The following is a 14,641-nucleotide window of genomic DNA, read 5'->3' on the forward strand; positions in this document are numbered from 1 at the left end:
TAACACCATTTTAAAATCTGTCGATCAGTAGTGCAATCACCGATTTCCACACCAGTTCTCAACTACAGGTGTATACACTTAATATAGAGAGTAGTCTCAAAGGCAGATCTGAAAGCAGTGAAGCTATTTTTATTCACAGAACCAGTCATGCGTGCAAAACGGTGAAGCATCAATGTCTTATAGCTCAAAAAAAAGAAAAAAAAAGCGCCAAAAATAAAGCCAGCAAAACCCCCAAGAATACAGCATCCTAGTACTGATGAGTTTGAAAGAGAAGCCTTAAACCTGCAAAGATTTGTGCACTAACTGGCGCAAAGGTATTCAATAAACAGTGCACAAATCTGCAAAAATTAAGTGTGCTCTATTTTGTGCGTGTGCTTGTGTGTGTTCATGTTGGAACCTCGACGCTGATTTCTCAGATTTTTAATCTGATGGTACCTTGGAACCAGCTTTTGGAAGACTTCATGTATCACTCACATTTCACATTTGTCATAGAGAGTGGCTTAATGCATGTGATTATGTTTCCCCTAGTGGTTTGCTCTAACCACTGCATGGTGGGGGTTTTTTGGGTTTTTTTTGGTGTTTTTTTTTTTCTTTTAACCCAAGCAGACGTTGTTTGTTGAGATGAAGTTGAGTTTATTCTCAGCAAAGAAATGTAACTGTTGTACATATATATATATATTTGTGTACACACCAATATACACATATATTTATATATGTATAGGTGTTATGTTCATGATATAGTTGAATAGTAGCAATCCCAGTGGTTTCAGGTGAAAAATGGGACACATAACATTTGAAAAGTGTATGGCATGATAGACACCTATCTGAAATAGCTGAAACTTTTCTGTTTCATCCTGAAATTGTCCCACAAGTTTTTACATGATTTGATTTTCAGATCAGGACCTGAAAACAAGTGGTTTCCCCTTTACTTTGAAAAGGAAGGGAAGTAAGGGAATTCATTCATAAGGAATTCTTCCTTCAAGGGAAGGAAAGTGCAGGTAGAACATTTCATGCATTATCTCATGAGTTAATGCAATGATATGGGAATATTGATTCTGCGCATCCTAAAAGGACTAAGCTTGGCTGCACATTGCTTCTACTGTCCAGAAGTTCCATAGAAAATTAAATCTTTAATTGATTATCTTCTATATTTGTGACTCTGAATAAGCTAAAATACATAAAAGAATTATAGAGCTTTTTAAAAGTGATTACCTGTAAAGCTTTTTTTTGCCTACTGATATTTCATTGAGGTTCTCATGGCAGATAAGGCCACTTAGGTAAATCGTGGAGAGAAACTGAGAGGTCAAACACACTGCACTGTAAACAGCTGGATGTATTTATGAAGAAAATTAAGTCCTTGACTCTGTACTGTTAGTTTTGCTTTTGCAATTTTTATTGTAGTTTACCTGAAGGAAATTCTGGAATTCTCCTCCCTGAGAAGAGGAGGAAAATGAACATTGTGTTCTGGGAATGCAGTCTGGTGGGACAAGGATCAGCACTGTTACATGCGAAAGATAGAATTAATGCCTGCTACTGTCGTTGGGAATACACATGCTCTGAACCTGCTCAGAGACTGAGTCTCCTGCTTTTAGTGATGCCCAGGTATTCTCGGATTAAACTACTATTTTCAGATCTAGCTCATGATAGACTCCTTCCTTAAAGGTGATATAGGCCAGATCCTGTGTAACTTTATCCCATATGGTGATTGCCCCAGTATGTAGAAGGACAGTTGCCAGAAAGATAATTTCTTGTTGAATACCAAATATACTTATGTAAACTTAAAGAATAAACAAATCCCTGTCCTGATCCTTCTGAAATTATACTGAAGGATACATACATTTAGCACTTGTAATATAATGTGGAGCTTTTGCATGTAAATTGTTCTAATAAAGCTACTATGCTCTTTGATGTGTCATTCAATGTTATTTGGTTACATTTGTGTCCTTGATAAAATCAGCATTGTTTTTTTTGGAATTCAACTTTATAAACCTTTCTAGCTTATACAGTGCATTTTATGATTAATTCTCTCTTTTCAAGTACCTTGAGACCAAATGTTCATAAGTGGGACAATTTGACGTGGGTGGGACTAAGTGAAGTTTATTTGTTATTTGGTATTATAGTAGGCTTTCTATGGTGTATTTGTTGTATTTGTTTTTGTTAGGGTGTATTTGTTTTTGTTAGGGTATTCCTCCTCATATTTTCGACTTCTTTGGTAGAAGTAATCATGAGCATGACAACACAGGCAAGCCTTGTCTGTTAGTGCTTGAAACACTGGACTTCCTAGATTTGGTCAGTCAGAGGCTAGGTAACACCAGGCTTTGACTTTACTAGAATTTTATGCAAAATCAACTGATTGCCTATTAAAATGTTAGTAAGTGCTAGTTTGGAAATTCCCAAAATATTTTGTAGCAGGATGCAGACATTTGTGTGTTGATCTGTGATTAAAGTGACTTAGAAGAAATGGAAGAGGTCAAAGTTAGAAGTTATGGGAAATTTGAAAGGAGGTTTTATGAAGACACTTATCACATCTCTACTGTGGTTTGCAGCAGTAGTTTTTAAATTTCTTCAGTCTGTAGACTTTTTTTATGCTTTAGAAGAGAAAAAAAAAGCATAAGGGAAGCACAGGCTTTTTTAGAAAATTGTAAATTATGAGACCTCCAATTTAGAAGTAGTCCATAGGAATTTAGAGATCACAGTGAGAAAACCACTGATGTAGAGATACCCGAACTAGCTCTAAACTGCAATGTAGTAGAAAGGTAAATTAATATCTTGGGTACTGTGAGCAGTGGAGTTGGAAGAAGACAGATGCCTACTCTTCTCTGAAATGCGAGGTAGCCTCCACAGACCTCCATGCTGTGATGGCCACTCTGCTCCCAGAACATAACGTATTTTTCTGCAGTGGAGGCTGGAGTTCAAAAAACACTCAGAGAGATTAGCAGTTGGTAATATAAATCTTGCAAGTCAGTCATGGCATATGTACAAGTCAGACGCACAGATTTTCTGCAAACAAAAGGAAGCAGATTGAGCAAATGTTTAAAAAAAGAAATATAATGTTTATCCTATTTACTGAGATTATTTTTATTTTTCTCAGTTATGAAACACTTGTGTTCATCTGAGTGGCATACAAGCACATCCTGAAAGCAGAGGTGATATATGCAGGACAGAATAATTTCCTGGAGACTAATTCATTTTGCACAAAAAGGAAAATAAAAACTGGTGTTTCCCCATCACTTGTCTGAAAATCAGAACACAACCAGAGTAAAATACTAGTTATATGGTTACATCAATTAAAAAGTATTAAAAAGTGTGAAATACCCTGATCCTGCTGTCAGATCTGTACTGTCTTTTTTCTTCCTGATTATAATGACAATATCAATGACAATAATTAAAACACTGTATATTCTATCACAGTTTTCTCCACAGATCTCAAACTAGTTTTTAGGAGATGTCACTATGCCCATTTTAGAGGTGAGAAAAAAGAGGGAAGAAAGAAAGAAGTAACTTATCTCAAAAGCAAGAACTAGGACTCTCAGGTCCCAGTCCAGTCTCTGTGCTGTATACATGCTGCTTCCCTAGGAGGCCCAAAGTGTTGATTTCCTTGTGACCTCCAGAGTCTTTCTGCACAACCAAAATTTCAGAATCTGTGTCTAATAGAATCGGAACACCTTAAGAAAAGGGTTTGAACTGTTGGACAATTATGTCACTTCGAGAGGGAAGGGGACAAAATTAATTATCCAAACAAGGTTATCTCTGCAGGAGCATCCACTCCCACCCCTTGATTAAAGAGTTCCTGTAAACTGCCATCTCTGCATCTGGTGTAGTTACTCCTATCTCATTTGTGGTTTTGTAATCATCTTTTCCTGTATTTTAAGCAGGCCTATTACTTTCAAAAGTCCCATAGATACGAAGGAAGAAATTAACAGAGAAGCTGAATCTCGGAGCTGTTCCTCCTAAATAAGCCCTTGACTCCTTCTGGAGCCGAGTGAAAGTCTGATGTGCTCCAGGCCAGGGAGGGAATCCAGCTGTCCAGAACAGCTCCCAGGATGGTGTTCTAATTAATGAAAGTTAAAGGAAGCATTGGAAATTGCGTTACAAACATAGACAATAAATCCACTGCATCTGACAGAACAAGCTTGCAAAATAAGCCCACTGGAAAACTTCCTTCATTCTTGAGGTTAAGTGTTTAAACCGTTTAACATATTTTAAGTTTTCTTATTGTTGCTTACTCACAACGCAATTCAAATTGGCATAAATTATATCCAGTTCTGATGGTTTACGTTGTGTCAAAGCAGTTGTGTTTTCCAGAGTATGTGCCGTTCAATTTCTGTTTTCTTTCTTAGCGCTGTAGATTTGTTTTCTCCACAGGGACACAAATTATGGCTCTATAAAATCCGTTTTAGCTAAGGAAATTTCTGTTAACGCCTTATTCAAAATCCCTCTGTAGACAATAGAAATAAAGGCAACAGCGTTTATTTAGTTGAATAGCTTTTGCATCAGGTAAAGTTTGACTTCTGTAAAGACAAAGTTTTTTCGGAGTTAGAGAATATATGTAAATATATGTCTAAATTAGAGGGTCAATATGTAAAATTATGTGTACGGATGGTAGATGCTGCTAGTCGGGCTAGCAGAAGTACTTTCAAGTTTGGTCGAAGCTGGAGCTCAAGCTGCAGAGGCAAAATCTTCATTAAGCCCAACTTCAAACCCAAGGATTTTTTCTGCAGCAAAAAAGGAATAGGAGAGGGAAAGCATTTTCTCTGTGGTGAGAGGGCGGCAGGAGGGAAGAGAGCTGCCTTTTGCTGAGACCCTCTCGGATTTAGCATTGCAGAAGCTGGTTCTGAAGGCAAGTCAATGAAATAGAAACGGGAATTTCCTCTGCTTTCCTTCCTGCTTCTGTCTTTGCCTGTCTCACCTTTTGAGAACCTGATTTGTATTTGTATACATGCGTGTGATCCCGATTTCATTGTTTGCCTTTTCACACAAGCACTTTCACCTACATCCCCCTCCCCTCCCTTCCTCTCATTTGGCAGCCAGTTGGGCTTCTTCCTGCCTTGAATACCGCATTCTCTGGTTATTCAAGCTCAGTCATTAGCACCCTGTCCCCCCACTGAAATTATGAATGAAAAGCCTTGTTGTTCTTTACAAATAACTCGGGCTTCCTCAGTCAGTCAAATTCAAATAGCAGTGACTGCCAGACAAAGCGCCTGTATGATGGACAGTCCTCTCAGCAAGCCATCAAGGCACACAGGAAGTTTTTAAAGGCACAATCTAGGTAGCGCAGCCCGGGCGTTCCCCCCCGGGCGCGGGATGGGGAGCGGGGATGGGGCTGGCCGTGTGGGGCAGCCCCTGCCCTCCCGCCCCGCCGCAGCGCCGGGGGCGGCGGCGGCTCCGCGCCGGCAGCTCGGGGCTTGCGGGGCGGCACCTCCGGCACCTTATCCCGGCGGGGCCGGGCCGGGCTGAGCGCGGCGGGGGCGGCGGAGCGGCGGCACAGCCCCCGCCGCCCGCACATTGTTCGCCGGCCCCTTTCACAACGGGGGAAAAGGTAATTGACAGCCCCATTGTCCGCCCCGGCCCCCCGCGGCTTTAAAACACTCCGGGGCCCCAGTCACACGTTGTCAATGGGAGCTGTCGGAGGTGACGAGTGAAGAAGGGCTGTTCAGGAAACAGTTTGAGCCCTTCAAGTGGACAGGCCTCAGTGACTTCTCCGGCACTCCGGCTGCCACAGGCAGCCCCTTCAAAAATAACCTTAAAGCAATAAATCATACATGTTTCCTGCACTATACAAGGAACAGCTGGTTATTTTTCTGCACTTCCCCTCCCCCCCCTTCTTTTTTTTTAGGCCTAAAAATTATTTAAGCACAGGAAATCAAGCATGTCAAAGTTTGGCAGAGCAGTTTGGGTGATTTAGCAATTACAACACTTCTTTCTCTATTAGCCAATCCTTGGGCTTTGACTTTTTATCTCCTCATTTCCACTGGTTTCTGCATCTGCTCCGATGACTGGGGTAGCTCATCCCTTGTCTTCCACGCAGCAAGGGAAGTGATCTTCATGGTTTTCAAGGAAAAGCTGTTCACTCTGATTCTTCTCTTTCACAGGAACTCTGTATCCTGGAGTTCAAAAAGATGTCATGGACTTATCCAATTGATTTATTTAGGAACAAAAACCCTGAACCTGAGAATTACTGAAATGTCTCGTTGTAGCCAAGTCTGGACTTCTGTACTTTGCTTAGTGCCCTTAACTATCTGATGCAGGCAGTGTTGATGCATCACCCCATGTGATACATCATATATGTGTGTGCATAGTAATGTGTTGGACGCATTAGATTTTAAATATAACTACAAGTTTTTCTCCTAAGGTCTCTGCAACCTCAGGCTCTGTTGCTGCAGCTGGATTCACACGGGCCAACATTTGTGTTTGCACCAACCCCCTTAGGAGCCCACCTGCCTGGATCTGATTTCAGCCTTGGAGCTGTCATTTCCTGCCATCCCATGAGGTAGGTAGTGCATGCTAACTAACTAAAATCCAGATCTGTTAGACTTAGTGTTGTCATTTAGCAATGCCCAATTCTGCCAATATATTCAGTGGTTGGAACTGATGATACAGTTAGGAAATAAAAAGCAGGGGTCAAATATTCTTTGCAATGTTCTGCAATGTCCGTACACTGTGACTAAAACATTGTATTCTAGCCAGAAGTGTAACTCTTAAAAAAAACTGACAGAAAAGCCAGAGGATGAAGTAAGGAGAAAATCAAACTTTTTTTGAGGTTTGGAGTCTGTGAATATCAAGGTAAAAAAGAAAGTGCCAGCTAACGTGCAGCAGCATTAGATTCTCCTTATATAACGTAGGATACATGCTCTTATTTCTTTATCATGACACCTATTAACAAGATGTAAAGAATGTCACCGTTGGCTTAAGAGTGGCCAGAGGGTATCTAATTGAAACAAATGGTCGTGAGAAAGGAGGTGTGTGGCAGCAGGTTTAAGTCTGTGATCTGCACAGTTCACTCCATGGCATTAACCCATCCATTTTGGCAGCATTGCACTGATGGATCAGGCCATGGGAAGGAAGATTTGCATATTTTTTAAATTTTGTGAGTACAGTAACATACTCTGTGTCTTTCACTTGCAATATGATATGTTTGTATGTCTATTAATATAATTTCATCTCCTGTGGGTGTAGTTTCAGTTCATCTATCCGCAGCACATTTCTGCCCTATTTTAAAGGCTAAGGTAACATAGGCCTGCTAAGTACCTGAGACTCGTTTACAGGCAATTTTAGCCAAACCTTACAGCATGCTGTAAGACATGGCCCTCCTGAATATCTTTTGAAATCTTATGGGAGTAAAAGTTGTTCAAAACCTCAGACCAGATGCTTTGGTAAGATCCAGCCTTTAGCTTGCAAATTACTTCAGGCAAGGATCTCCTTCCTGTTTGGCAACTTCCTAGAACACTTTTGCAGCCGGATACATAAACTGCTTATTATATTGAGGAGGAGATACTTGTCTGGGGTGATTTACCATTGCTCACTTCCATCCTCTGAGAATCCAGCACGGCATGGAAGTCAGAGGTTATCCATGTCCTGCAAAGGATGAAAAGCTTTTGCTGTAAAAACCTGTTTTCTCACTCTCCTTTGCTGTGACCAATAATTACACATTCTTATATGTCCCATTATACCAACTAACCTAAGGTCTGCTCACACAGTGAATATAGCAATATTTTGCTGTTAAAATGAGGGGCACTTTAGAACCTGCCACCTTGGGAGCTTTGAGGTGTGTCTTTTGTGCTGGGGAGCAGTATAAAAATGCCCAGTTAACAAGTTTGCTATAACCTTTGCCCAGCAGTGCAAAAATGATTGCTTAGACACCATTAGGTCAGTGGAAAAAAAGAATCTCACAACAAAACAATAATTAGGACCAAAACCTCTTCTGTTCACTGACCTACATGTAGAAGAGCACTTGAAAAGCCATTACAGAATATGTATGGTTACTCCCTAGTAGAACTGAATCCTTCACTTCTCAATTCTTCTCATATCTTTGGGTAGGCAGAAGAAAAAAATCCAGTGTTTTGAAACACTGCTGGCAGAGAAACTCATTGTTAGTACTTTCCTGACAGGCTTTTCCTACTTAGCTATGCTCATTTTTAATGGGGGATTAAGAAGTAAGTATGACAAATATTTTTCTTCCGATGTACAAACAGGTCTGTGAGGTAAGGCTGTGAATCCTGCCATATGAAAAGAGTGACAGCAAGATGGCAGGAGAGCTAACATCATGTGCTGAAAGAGGAGTGACAGCAGGACTGACAGAGAAGCTTAACTGGACAGTCAAGTGTGAAGAAAGTACAGCTGGACAGGTGTCTGTAGATGACAAGATGGGAGAAAAAGTGCCAAGAACTAGTAACTGTCTGAACAGAGTATCCATTTCATTAATTTATAAATTTATTTATATTTTTATTTCTTGCCTTATAGCCCTGGAGAACCATGCATTGTCTCTGGATTGCAGTGAGGAAACTGTTCTTGCTTTTACTTTGCCTTTGCCTCAGTCTTGCAGTCACACTCCCTTAACACTTGTTGGGAAATCTAGACTCTAATAAAGTCAAAGGGAATTTTGCCATCAAGTTTAGTGTGGCCAGGATTTTGTGGCAGTGTCAGCAATGTTGTACTTGCATAGACCAACGTTAAATTTGATAACAAGAGGGGAACTTTTCCCACATTTCCCCTCAGTCCTTTTCCCAAAAGAAAGATGTAAGCCGCTCTTGAAAGACAGTTAATGGTACTTAGTCAGATCCGTGTAAACAGTGTGAACTTGGAGGAAGAACACTCATTCTGCGAGGGATAGGCTAAACACAGCCTGCAAACTCAATTTATCCAGCTTGTAATCTACTCCCAGGAGTAGCTGCAGGAGCAGCTTGGGAATGAATTACATAGCAAATTCATGGTTTCTGGGAAACATGGTGCTAGTTTGCATGCTACTCCAATGGACAACTCCATGAACACTCTAGCTTGGGGTATGTGAGTCATAAATGCTGGGATAGAAGGCTCTCACTGTCTCTTAAAAGGAGGTGTTTGCCCAGACAGCCAGAAAAAATTTGGAACTACTGATTTAGATCACGGTAAAATTTTCTTTTGAGATTCTTGTCAGTGCTTCCACCATTCAACCAGGAAGAAGTTGGGCTGCCAAATGAATTGAGGTTGAAACCTGTTTCTGAGCATATCTCTGGGTTCAGTAGCACATAAATGTAACAGATGAAGCTTTGAATCTTTTGAAGTCTATAGGAAAACTACCCTTCACTTTGATGAGGTCTGAATTTCATCTTTTTCTCATCACCTTCTTCTTCCCCCTTCACTTAATTCACCTCATAAAACAAAAACTGAGGGCCATGTGTGTTTTTGTATAGCTGTCTAGGTTCCTTTGAGCCATGCACTAGTGTACAGGTTCCATTTGTATGTACAAAAGCCAGCTATACATATGCAATTGCACTAACTGTGCATGAGAAGATCCTCTACAACCTCAGGCTCCAACTTATGAAAATCTCATTCTGGAGACTTTATGGTTTCAGACTCTTTTAGAGAGAGTCAGGGAGCCAAGGATGTGTCTGTCTGCTACATTTTGCAATGAGCTTTTTACTTGGGAATAAAACCTGCAAGATGCTGAGTGCTCCTGTTTGCTTTAACAAGAGTCCCTTTGAGGGCATGGTAAAGTGGGATCCAATTTTGTGAGAATCCGATAATGAGACTGATGAGGAAAAGAAAAGGCCTTAATTGACTCTGTCTTTAAGTTTTCTGGAGTCCTTTGTATGGATTTTCTAGTGCATAGAAGGGCTTAACACACATTTTTCCTCTGTCTGGAGTGAGGGGGCGAACAGGCCCTGCTGTTGTCAGCTGTGCAAGGAGCGCAGATATCACACATTTCATCCTCAGAAGTTGTGCAGTTACTTGGCTTCAGACACATGGAAGTTTTACCTGAGTAATGACAGGAAGATAAGGCTCATTAGCTGATTAATTCTCGCAACGCCCAGGTCGCACCCCTTCCGAAGCCGGTTGGGCACAGGTGTGTTGGACATGTGGATGTGCACGAACATGCCCTTTGTAGAGCAACATCTCCCCTTTGTGCAGTGGCTGCTGTGCCTGAGCACGTGTTGTGCCGCTAAGTGAGGATGAAGATACATTTTTGTTACACAATTTAGTCACCATGCCCTGGGATATTTTACCTCTCATCTTGGTGAAATTCCCTACCTGTGTCTGCCTTGGTGTTCCAGATGCTAGAAGTCAATTATCCTACTGCAATCTGACACCTGTGTTACCTCACGGCTGTATTTGTGATGCATAAAAAGGTGCTTTTAGCACGGAATGTGGGATCATTAAGTTTTAAAAACATTTAATTGGGGGGCAAAATTGGAACAGGAAAAGACAAAGCTCCCCTTGCAGGTTTGAAGCCCACAAAAAGCAATGCTCTATGCTCCCTCTGCTGGCACCAGGGCAGCCAGTCCTTCCTCTCCTAGATGGATTAGCACACCAAGGCACCGACATTATTTCAGCACGAAAAAAACTCATACGTTTAATGGCATTGCTTTTGTTAGGTGTAATAAATAATAAGCCATTTAAGACTTTTTTCCCCCCTCATTCTGTTTTTCAGAAACAAGGGTTTTAGAAAGGAACAGAAAGCATAGCTAGGCTGCATGTTTTTGCATTTGTACTTATGTCCAGCCTGAATACACTGCTTCTTTATATAAGCTACAGCCAAATAGGAGACAAGACATATTTGGGGTATCATTCATGGAGAACAGAGCAATAGCATTATATTATTCTTATTTTAAAATTGGGTATTTTTTTCATACCTAGGCTGAGTGTTGCTGTTCTATGACTTCTATGACTTTTCATTCTAGCTGTTTTGGAAGTTCTGATGTTATTAATATAGGTGACCTATTTATTTAAATGGTTCAATGAATATTAAATAAGGTTTTGCTTTACTTTTAACAAGTGGCAATACATGGTAATATTTTCCTTTAGTGAATGACCATTGGCACTGGTTTAATGAGCTGGAATTTATCACAGGTAATTCATTTTTTTTTAAGTATTGTGACTTTTAAAATCTCTCATTTGTGAAATTATATTTATCTAATTTCAACTGTCAAATTGAGGAGAAGAATTATTTTCCAATTAATTTTTTAATGCAATACTTTTTGATGATTCTGATGAAAAAATAATGGCAACACACTATTATTTTATTTATTACTTCTCTTATCTGGGTATGCTTTTGTTTGCAGTGGAAGCATTGGTGTGAGTGAACAAGAACTATGTTTTTTTCTAACTTTAGCTAAGAAACAGTGCAAAACCTTTGGGTTGAATGATTGAACCATCACTGGTCAGGTACCTCTTGAGGAAGAAGTACAAAGCTTCCCTTGAGGAGTGGAGCAGAAGTGAGAGAGATGTGGAGACATTGGCTCTATAGTGAGCTGGAGGGAAGTGACGAAGATGCTGCCCATCAACTGCAGGCCATTGTTCCTATTTTCTGCATCTTTTTTATCCACTTTGCTTCCTGCAAAGAAGGATATGGCTGGAAGAAGAGCTGAATTGTCAGAGGGCAGGTCTTTTAACAGCTTTGCTTCAGAAAAAAGAAAATTATAGTAGGGGTTACTTTGGTATAATATAGCGGTTTTGGTGTAGTGCAGATGGGGAAAGCACACCTTATGCAGACAGGCATGGCTGAAGCCAGCCTCAAGGCTGGCCAAGGTTGAAGTATCAATGTACACATACAGTACAGATCAAATAACTCTTGGACAAATTGGGGACACTCTCAGCATCAAACAACATTCTCAGCTATTGTCGCAGAATGCTATGACTAATTTTGAAGGTTTGACTTACTCTTCTCTCTCTAAAATCAGTGACAGTGGTTGATGCTATGACCAAACAAATTTCTTGAAAAAGAATCTTTATTTAGTACAGAGACACTTCAAAGAAAACACATTTAAACCAATTAAGAAATATATGCATATTTAGCTTTTCCCTGAGGCTTATCTTTCCTTAGATATGAAGAGCTTAACAAATTTCACTGCTTTTCACAAACTCTCTTTCTCTCTCTCTTTCTCTTTCTCTTTCTCTTTCTCTTTCTCTTTCTCTTTCTCTTTCTCTTTCTCTTTTTCTCTTTCTCTTTCCCTTTCTCTTTTTCTCTTTCTCTTTCCATGTTTTCTTAACAGCTTCTGATAAGTAACTACAGCAGGATAAGAAATGTTTTTCCTGTTCCACAATGGGACAAGACATTTAAACTTATTACACAATTCACACAAAAATACCCCTCCCCCTTACCAAAGATTATTGCCAAATAAATAAAAATAAATAAGATTTTGCACTTAAAAGAATATGTAGTCATTTATACTAAGCAAAATATTTTCAATAGGCAAGCATATAGTGCTGAGATTCTTTAAAATGCTGCTCTGGTAGCTCATGTTGAATGAGCCCTGGTATTCCTCTGGCAGCTTCCCCATTGCCTCCTGCTCAGGGGATTAGCTAGGACTTAGGACTGAAGGGAAGAACTGCACATCAGCTAAGCAGAGGAAGCCAAGAGAAGAGAACGTGGGTGGAAGACCTTTTTTGAAGTTACGTAGTTAAAAAAAGAATAGTAAAATGAAGAAAAGTGCAGTCTCAACTCAGCTTGGGGCTGGTAGATTGTATAACCTAAAGCAAAACCTCACAGTATGAGCTTCTATTTAATTTGGAGGAGGCAATCTGATGGAGAATTCTGAACTGGGGTGATATAAAAGTTTCTCTTAATTTAACCCAAATAATGGACCAAAATCATGATTTCCTTTAGTAACCACGGTTTTAAAGGAATGTGATTGAGGGCCTTGTTCTGAATGCAAAAAGCAAAGGGAAAAACTGTGTGAAAGTTCTCTGTTGATAAACGCTAGTGTGCAGCCTTAGAGCAGACTGTAGTTCAGCTTCTGATATAATGAGTTGGGATATGATAACTGTTCATGATAGTGGTTCGAGTTAAGTGAAGTGAGTGGGTATTTGTACTTTACTTTCCCATGTACTAGGACTCTGTTGGTCTCTCTGGGGAAGAAGCAGCTGATGTTTTTCTTATTTTAATGCAAGTAGTTTTTGATTAAAGCTGAGAGAATTCCTTGTCAATAATTTGATCAGAAATGTTACAATCCCAAAAAAGGTTTTCTGATAGGAAAAAGCTCCTTCCCCATTTCTGTCTAGCTTTAACAATATGACCCATGACTATATTTTCTCTCCCCAGTCCAGTTGTGGAGGGGAATGATAGAGCAGCTTTGGTGGGTGCCTAGCATCCAGCCAGGGTCAACCCATTGTGTATAGTAATTTCATTTCATTGACCAAATTGCAAACATAACTCCCAGAATTTTTATTCCCCATAATTTTATTTAGTAGCCTGATCAGTTGTACAACTGCCACAGGTACTATTCTGCTGGATCAAATGTTAGTCTGTCTCAAAGGTTTGTGGCAGCTTTTGGGAGGAAGCATGATCATACACTGGTTTCAAAGTCAGAGAGTATTACATCTTACAAAATTAGACCAAAAAAATTTCTCTTTATACGTGCACACTCAGAAGGCAAATCTTCCTCTACTGGTAACTGGATTTTGGAGTCATTCTGCAGTTGGCTGTAGCTGCTCAAATATAACCTCAAATAAAATGTTTTGCATTCATTTAGCCCAGAGGGTCATGAAAATGGATTTTATGGACAATACATTATTTTGTTATGATACTTAATTTAGCATTATTTTTGTGTGCTCATTAGTAGCACCCACTTCATGGGTAATTTAGAACAAAGCCATCCAACTGATAGCCTAAGGGATATTGTGGCCCATGTGCCAGTTCTAGTCCTCAGGACAACTACAACATCGGATAAGAATTATTTTCCGTGAGAAAACATCTGCGATATGATCCATCCCACAGTAGTCAGGAAGTTGTGTAGCATGAAGGTGAATTAGTGTTGGGAGTCTGAACAGCTCACATTACATGCATTGGATGTGCACAGTGGTAAAAATAATGGGTTTATCATGGGTAGAATGGACAAAGGATGATTCCAATCCTAATGAAAATTGCCCCATAGCTACACCTATGAGTACCCGTGTACCAACATTTACCCAAGTACTGGGATCACACAGTGGTGTGCCCAAAAATGAGATTTGAATGCTTGCACACATAAAAAGGAAATCACTGCTGTGCTGAGGCAGATAGACTGTGACAGCACATTCTACTTTTCAAGAACAAGCCTAAGGTAAGTGATGATGAAGGAATCAGAGAAAGGCTAACAGGTTAAATGAATGTTTAGAATTCTGCATACTGCAAAGAATGCCTGTCTTCTTGTCTTTTCCTTTTTCCCTTTTTTCTCCAATTTCAATAGCATAAATATTGAAAGGTGGAATTTATCTTCAGAAACTTATCATTATTGTTAATGGAGTATGGTTAATGGACAGAAGCAGGCACTTTTAGAGTATTTCAGATGGCTGCTACAGGTAAAGATGAGAGACATCATGCAAGTGCTCTCCAGTAGCAATAAAAGAAACCAGGATGACTAATTTGGAGGTAAATGTCTTTAAGTACTGTGATAGCTTCATAGCTCTTTATTAGGTCAGGTTTAAATCATTGTGATTCAGCTCCAATCTCTAAGTTTCTTTGTAC

The 14,641-nt window shown here is 39.9% G+C and overlaps 1 long non-coding RNA gene across 1 annotated transcript; it reads left to right on the forward strand.

Annotated features, from left to right (window-relative positions):
• Positions 1–5,456: 5,456 nt before the first annotated feature.
• On the forward strand, positions 5,457–9,046 carry LOC116439919. Its single transcript, XR_004238334.1, has 3 exons — positions 5,457–5,539; positions 6,353–6,490; positions 8,193–9,046. It is a non-coding gene; the product is annotated as an uncharacterized LOC116439919 (long non-coding RNA).
• Positions 9,047–14,641: the final 5,595 nt, after the last annotated feature.

This window comes from Corvus moneduloides, chromosome 2 (assembly GCF_009650955.1).
Source record: "Corvus moneduloides isolate bCorMon1 chromosome 2, bCorMon1.pri, whole genome shotgun sequence".
NCBI lineage: Eukaryota > Metazoa > Chordata > Aves > Passeriformes > Corvidae > Corvus > Corvus moneduloides.